Source organism: Arvicanthis niloticus, chromosome 20, assembly GCF_011762505.2.
Source record: "Arvicanthis niloticus isolate mArvNil1 chromosome 20, mArvNil1.pat.X, whole genome shotgun sequence".
NCBI classification, from domain to species: domain Eukaryota; kingdom Metazoa; phylum Chordata; class Mammalia; order Rodentia; family Muridae; genus Arvicanthis; species Arvicanthis niloticus.
The window spans coordinates 51,497,224-51,505,896 of record NC_047677.1 but is presented as its reverse complement, the minus strand read 5'-3'; positions in this window follow the sequence as shown (position 1 = coordinate 51,505,896).

Below are 8,673 nucleotides of genomic sequence, written 5' to 3'. Positions count from 1 at the left end.
ACACCTTTAATCCCAACATACCTTGAGCAAAGGTAAGTTTATCTCAGTGAGTTCAAAGCCTTCCTGGTCTACATAGTAAGTTCCAGGCCAACCAAGGCTACATTGTGAAACTCTGTCTTTAAAAAAAAAATTAAAAATAAATATGTATATACAAATTTGAAGCCCATAACATGCACAATTATATTTCTGGATTAAATGTAAGATTCACTTTGGGTGGAATAAATAGTCAGGAAAGAGCTTCATACCCAGTTTTGCCACAGAATAAATGCAAGTCTGGTTAGATTTTGCCACCAAATTAGTGAGATATAAAACTTTGGTTTTGAAACTATTGGCAAGTTTGGAATTGCAGAAACTGATGTGTGAAACTAAGCTTATATATATATGAGAAGTTATTTGCCAGTGGATATTTTAGGAGTCAAATCAAGAAAGCTGAGGCAAGAGACTAACAAGTCTATTCATGGAAACACCATAAAGCTTCCAGCAAGTATCCCACTCAGGCCTTGCCTGTGAATTTAACCAAGTGTGCACCAATGAGCCTATCACAGCAGAGCAGACACCAGACCCAGAGAATCATATAAGCAAGCCACTGGGATCCCAGCAAAGGGGAAAACCAGGAACAGGTGTGCTGCTAGCTCTGTTTTAGCATTTGAGAGTAAACAAACACCTGTTGGGTTTACTCTTCCCTGCCTGTCTTTCCAAATCGTCACTCTGGAACAACAGTGTGACTCACACACACCTTCAGATGCTTTCAGTATTTGCTACACTTGAATTTGTGCAGAAACAGAATACCTTAATGGTGCACAATTTACATTATGTTCTCTTCTAATTTGTTCTTAGTCTGTCTCTCTCTCTCTCTCTCTCTCTCTCTCTCTCTCTCTCTCTCGTGTGTGTTCTCTCGAGTGTGTATGTGTGTGTGTGTGTGTTTCCGTGTGTCTGTGTGTGTATCTCTGTGTGTGTGTCTGCACACACACTCGAGTGTTACTGGAAACAGAACCCAGGGCCTTGTACATGTAGCCATGGACTCTGGCAATGTGCCGTTCCCCAATCCCTTCTATTCTAGTCTTTTTGTTTTTTTGTAATAACTTCTCCACAGGTCAGATGAGAAAACTGGAGTTTAAATTTTTTAAATAGAGCCAGGCAGTGGTGGAGCACATCTTTAATCCCAGCACTTGGGAGGCAGAGGCAGGTGGATTTCTGAGTTCAAGGCCAGCCTGGTCTACAGCCAGGGCTACACAGAGAAAACCTGTCTCGAAAAACAAACAAACAAACAAACAAAAAAATTTAAATAGGGCCTGTGAGGTAAAGTCACCTGTCACTATGCCTGAAAACCTGAGATTGATATCCGGGAGGCACATGTTTGAAGTAGAGAAGCAAACCAGCAAGTTGTCCTCTGATCTCCACATTCTTTTACACACACACACACACACACACACACACACACACGCACATGCACACGCACACACGATAAATATGTGAGCTAATTAATTAATTAATTCTGTTAGGGAGATTGACTGCAGAAGGTGTTTGTGGAAGCCACTCCAATGTATGTCTATCCCCAGTTGGGGGAAACTTTTTGACATAGATACTACTATTTTCATTCTATTAATAAAAAACTCAAACTTATGTGACATGGGAAGATGAAAACACTGACTCCAGAGACCCTGCTTGTGAGGTGCAGCTGTGGGAAGCATTGTCTAGCTCGTAGTTTGTCTTCCTGAAACATCTCTTGTGTTTCTGTAGTGCTGTTGTAGATAAATCCACTAGGGTCATTGTTACCTGGATAACAGTTCTTCTGGGAATAGATTCATCTTTCCATGGAGCTGCCATCAGTGTGACTGGGCTCTAGACAGAGTCCTTCTCCAGCAAATTCTTCTGCTGTTTGCCATGTCATGTTTTTATCAATCTCTTTGCTAATTTGCATCATTTATTGATGCTATCTAGGATGCTGTCATGCCAGGTACATTACTTCCTGCCCAGCTGCTCTTATCTTTAGGAAACTGAAGTTTCTTCCCAGCACTAGAAGTGGCAGAATTTCTGGGTCTTGAAGACATTGTATGATCTCTGGTACATACACAAGTTCTATTCCACATACCGGTACTAATAATTGTGGCCCAAGTCAGATCACTAGTATAGTGAGACATCTCCTACCAAGAAGAGAACCAAATCAATTCTCCTCCTCCTCCTGTTCTTGTCCCTGCTCTCCTCCTCCCACCCCCTCTTCTCCTTCAATTCTTTTCTCTTCCTTTTTTTGTTTTGGTTTTGAGGGTCTAATGTGGCCCAGGCTGGTCTCCAACTGAAGATCTTCCTTCCTCAGACTCCTGTGTACCAGGATTATAGGTGTGTACCACTGTGCCTGGTTATTATCACTCTGCTTGTTCTCTGAAAATGTCCATCCAAGGATCATGATTCTTGAGTTTATCCCAAAGCTCCTGCTCCAGAATCAGGTACATGGGTAGTGAATCTTCACTTGTGCCAGGGTCCAACTTTTATTCTCTATGGATAAGTTACTGCCATATGTGACGGTTTGCATATGCTTGTCCTAGCATATGCAGGTTAGAAGGTGTGGCCTTGTTGGAGTGTGTCACTGTGGGGGTGGGCTTGGAGACCTTCCTCCTAGCTGTCTGAGGCTGCCCAGATGGTTCCTGGCTTCCTTCGGATGAAGATGTAGAACTCTCAGTTCCTCCTGCACCATGCCTGCCTGGATGCTACCATGTTCCTGCCTTGATGATACTGGACTGAACCTCTAAACCTGTAAGCCAGCCCCAATTAAATGTTGTCTTTTATAAGACTCACCTTGGTCATGATGTCTGTTCACAGCAGTAAAACCCTAACTAAGACATCATAGGTTAAGGGCTTGCCAGAAAAGAGGGAGGCCTTGACTGATGGCCCTAGAACAGTTGTCTCCCAAAAATGGTAGGACAAGTGTACCACACAAGTGTTCCTCAATCCTATCTTGCCATTTTTATAAAGGAGTTAGGAATGGTGGTGTTCCTAACTCTAGAAGTCTATGACTCGATAGCACAAAGTCAGAAATGGTTAATATGTGAGGTGAAAAGGTGAGCTAGCCATACTGCTGCTCTTACAGAGGACTAGAGTTGTTTCTCAGCGATGGTGCCGGGCAGCTCAACCCCCTTCCCATAATTCCAACTCCCTGGGATCGAACACAGGCTTCTAGCATTGCATACAAGTGCATAAACCCCATACATATATTCATGTCTTCATACAAATTTTTGATCATATTGTTTCTTCTCCCCCCACTCTTCCTTTCATTTTCTTCTCTCTCTCTCTCTCTCTCTCTCTCTCTCTCTCTCTCTCTCTCTCTCTTTCTCTCTCTCTCTCTCTCTCCATAAAAAAATCAGTAATCAGTAAGGTACAAATAACAAAAACAAAACAAAAGGTGCACCAAAAAATGGAGTCTGTTTTGTGTTTGCCAACGACTTCTGAGCACAAGGCTGCCCTGGAGTTTGATTGATCTACTCCATTAAAGAAAATAGGCTTTCCCTTTCTCAACATCAATTCTCAGATATCTCTTGCAAATGGCAATCATCATGTCAGAAAGCAGATAAGCATAACACTGGAACAGTAGCTGAAGAGAGCCTGCAGTCCCAGACAAAGAAAGAGGCAGACCAGGCCTGAGGTGGGCTTTTGAAACCCCAAAGCCCACCCCAGTGACAAGCTTTTGGCAACAAGGTCACACCTAATCTACACCACACTTTTCCACTAACTGATGACTAAGCATTTAAATACATGAGCCTGTGAGGGCTATTCTTATTCAAGCTAACACAGTTACTCCCATTACATTTGTGCCAGGATTTCACTAGTCTGTTTTGCAGACAGGTTGTCATTGTAGAGCATAAGGTTTATTACTGGGTGGTACCAATGAATACTTTTCTCTCCCAGTAGCAAGCAGAGTACCTTCTAGCACCATGGATGCTAATCAGTAGGAGTGAAACTTCTAGTTGGGCACCAGCAGAATTTCTTCATGTTCAACAATGTAAGTAGGTTGTGTCTTCAGCAACATGCCTTGCTACCAGGTTATGGAATCAATAGGGCAATAACCTGTGATGTTTTGTCAGTGTGTATGGGACCCCACTGGCCAACAACCAGAAAAGATGTAACCTGACCCTGACACTTGCAGTTCCATTTGCTGACACATACACATAATTTCAAAAAAATTTAAATCAAGTGTTGACAATAATGTAATAAACTGAATCTTCAAACATAGTTAACATGAGTATATATTGGTAAAACTGTTTTGAGGAAAGAATGTCAAATCATGTGATAGAGAACATCTTAAGCCCTCTTTCCTGTGTCTCAACTCAAGCACTCACAGTGGATATGGAAGAGATATATACATATCTACATATTTGAGAAGAATATCAGCCCGGTGACCAAAGGTCTGCGGCCCTAACCTTGTAAAAACAATAATCATCTGACTTATGGTCTTTTTACAATCCCTATTTCTTCATCTGTGACATTAGAAAAATATGGCTTATCTGCCGTTATATATACTATTGTGAGAAACATATTAACAGAAAGAATGTTCTAAGGCTGAAAAAAAATCTGACACGTATCAGTGATCAATACTTCCTCTGTTGAGTGGCATACAGATATGATTTACCATCATTAGGTAGCCCTAATACCTCATTAAGTATGAACTTTGTGCAACTTTAGTGAGTGAATTGGCTGTATCATGGTTCACTCTCTCTTTTGAAGTTTCCAGCATCCATGTATCTTTTCTGTGCTCTTGTACAACTGATAACAAGTGTGTGTGTGTGTGTGTGTGTGTGTGTGTGTGTGTGTGTGTGTGTGTGTGTGTGTGTGTAAGACAAAGTCTTACTATATAGATTAGACTAGTCACAAACTTTATGTAACTCTTTTGCCTCAGCCACCAGGATGCTAGAATTACAAGTGTATGCCATCATGCACAGCTCAGTTACTTGATTAGTCCATTAGATGGCATGAGTTACATGGCAACACAAAATCTTTAGAAAGGGACCAAGTCTGAAGAGCAAATGCTCTTTTCAGTCTTGTTTGTTGTATGACATTTTTTTTTCGAAAATTATCATTATAAAGTTCATATGTTGGCTGTGAAAATATATCAAAAACACTAAATGAAATAAAAAATAAATTTCTCATTTCTGGTAAGCCTCAAGACAGCTTCTGGCTCTGGTTTGAATATAATAGTATATAGGTATAAACTCTTAGTTAAATCCAGTTTAGCCATTTAGCACAGTTCTGTACTGGAAGCTGGGCATGATGACAAAAACAATCCCAACACTTGAAAAATAAAGGCAGAAGAACAGTTTATAGTGAGCTTTAGCTATACATTGAGTTCAAAGCTGCTTAGGGTGCATTAGACCCTTCAGAGATGTCGTGGTAGGGTGGTACTGAGCTATTTGATGTGCCTATTCTGTTCAGAACATTACTACAAGGATAACAAAATCTCTGTGACCACATCGACCCTATTTCTTACCGATATCCTCATTCAGCTCCGGAATTAAGGTTCCAGACTGTTTATATTTTGCTGGTTCTTACAAAGTCCCCCTCCCCAGCCTCTGGTTCCCCTAGTCAGATGACTAGACTGTCTGCGGTTTTTGTAGTCTAAGTCCACAACTAAGTCAACAGTGTCATGAGTTATATTAAGAATCTCACTATTGCACATTAGATAACTGGAATCTTAGCTTGTCCAGGGAATAGTAACTGGGACTGTGTCTGTTTCTGTCATCCTCATCTCCTAAACTGTAGTTACCACACATGAATGTATTTCTGTCCAAATTGGGCAGGCTGGTGTCCGGGTCTTGCTAAGAGCTCTACTGCCTAGAACATGGAATCTAGCCTGATGGCAAAGTCAAGTAAGATCATCAAGGACGGTGATGACTCCTCTTCAGTGAGGTAGGTACTGGCAACAATATGCCCAGGGAAGTGTTTCTAGACCTGGAACCTAAAATTTTGCACTGGCACTTTGTAGGCTTGTAGATTTTTTTTTTCAAAACCAACTTTACTTAGGTCTCTTAAACAATTCAACCTCTCTTCTAACCCACCAACGAGAAATAGGGGGGAAAGAAGGTTTAATAGGAAAAGGCTACTGTAGACCTGTTTAGAAGTAGTTCCTTGGGGAGTTTCCACTCTTTGTTTTCAGGATACTGTTATTGAACAGTCCAGTTCAATAACAAACACCAAACATGAATTAGTAGAGGTGTCAAGATCCAGTAGAAACAGCAAGATTCCACCGAATTGGCACAAGTCAGTGGAAGACACCAGAATCAGCTGGAATACCACAAGAAGTTCTTTGGCACATTTCTCTCTGCAAAGTGAAGACCAGCAAAGACCAGTGAAGCATTAAATGGCATAGCAATGCAAGGGCATCCTCTCACTGTCTGTGGGGTTCCATTTACATTCTTTCTAAACATCATGAACCCTCTCAAGCGTCTGTTTTCAGCAAAACATCATATGCCCTCTCACAAAACAGCTTCCAGAAAAACATCACATTACACAACTGAGTTGTTAAAGAAACCAGAAATTTCCACTTCAGTACTTACTATCAGCTCTTCCACCCTGAGCGGCTGCCAATAACTATGTTCATGGCTACTACATCAGTGGCAAAGAGATCAGTAACTTTATCTTGCACTGAATTCACAAGTAGGCTGACCAACACATAAGTCTTTGTGACTTGTTGGTTTTCCACAGCTTTGGTGGAGGAAATGTCTCAGAGTTCACCTCCCTACTGATGGAGTGGCCCTCTGTGGATTGTGGAAAGAAGTCCAATGTGGGGAAATTCTGCTAATTAAGGTCAAAGTCTACCATTAACTGGATAGCTTTCTGAGGCTCAGCGCATAATGGGGGACTCCCTTCATTAGTAGGACTTCTCCACTGACCTTGTCTGGGGAATTCAAAACCCCCTCACATATCCCCTCCTCCCCCAGGAATGTCACACAGCCTCAGATTACAGGATCAATTTCCTTTTCCTGATAAAACCAGTTCAGCTAGCACCTGAGATTCCTGAAATGTTTGTTTCCTCCCTCATGCTAATGAGGCATTTCAGTGCCCTCAGCCCTTAGCCAATAACTTTTGCCCATCCTGGATGTCCCTATCCCCGGTCCCCCAAAACTTTATAAGCCTGGAGTCACCCTAAGTAAAGTCGATCTGCCTCCTGATAGCTCATCTGGGTATAGTCACTCACTGTATGTTCTCGAAGAGCTTTTGATCCCCGACACTCATCTCTGCTCTCATTGCCCTCCTGGGACCATATTGGCTGATGATCCAAGAGATGGGGAGGCCCACAGCCCAAGCTGACACTCCAGTACCCAGACACCAGGTTTCCACCACTTTTGTTGAACCCTGCAATTACTCTTTGTTTGTTTTGTTTTGTTTTGTTTTGTTTTTCAAGACAGGGTTTCTCTGTGTAGTCCTGGCTGTCCTGGAACTCACTCTGTAGACCAGGCTGGCCTCGAACTCAGAAATCCACCTGCCTCTGCCTCCCAAGTGCCGGGATTAAAGGCGTGCGACACCACTGCCCAGGGAGCCCTGCAATTTCATCCTCATGATTCATACACCTTTGGGCAACTCTGATTAGGCCTTTATGGTAGACAAGAAGGCTACCATCTATGACATCTGTCATTGAAACCTTGACATTGAATGTCCAACCTATATTAACTTTATCCACCTTGTTAGCCAGATTGTGCCTTCTATCACTGCTCCCCAGTCTGATCTACACAACAAGTTCCAGGACACCTGGAGGTACATAATAGAGAGACTCTATCTCAAAAGGAAAAAAGAAAAAGAGGAGGAGGAGGTAGGGAGTGGGAGCAGCCAAAATACTCTATGCACATGCATAAAATTCCTGAATAAATAAAAATAGTGAAAATTTGCTTACATAGACGGTTTTCTCTCCTCTAATATGACTTTTCCTTGGGTACAACTGTAACTCAATATGCCTGCTTTATTTAGTAACTTAATAATGCCAGCTATTCAGAACACTGCTGAGAACCAAGGACAAATGGAAATTATACCACTCTACTTAGTCAAGACGGCTGTCATGTAATTTATTCAGCAAGAGATATTGAACTGGGAATGGCAGCATAGAATGGGAATCCCTGCACTTGTCCTAAAGCAGGGTTTGAAAGGCCAGCATTGGTTGTAAGGAAGACAAGGTCTTTAAAATTCATGGGTAGGAGTTTCTCAAATGTGGGAACATAGGCTGGGTTGCCAGAGCAGAACATAACAGATGGTCAAAACAAAGTAAATCACAAAAGCATAACAAGGTAGTCATGGGTGGTTACAATGTAAGAGTCCAAGAGTCTCTGAAAGAAGACCCCAGAATAGTATGCAAGGACAAGAAGCATTGATTCTGCAGAAACAGCCAACATTCGGGGGTCAACCATCTAAGCAAAATGGTGTCTCTGGGGAAGCTTGTGGCCCCTTTGAAAGCCAGTTAGGGTTTTTTCCAGTTGTGGTTGGATTACCTTCATCAGGATTGTTTGAGTTTATGGTAGGAGATATTTGTACACTTCTGATTGGTTCATACCTTGAGAGAGGGTGTGTGTGTGTCTTATAGGGACTTTTTGTATCTGTTTTAAGCCCCTCACAGGAGGTCTAGTCAATTGCTGATTGGCTGTCCTTTTTCTGTGGTTTTTCGGAGAAGCCTAGGCTGTCCTGGAAAATTGAAGCTTA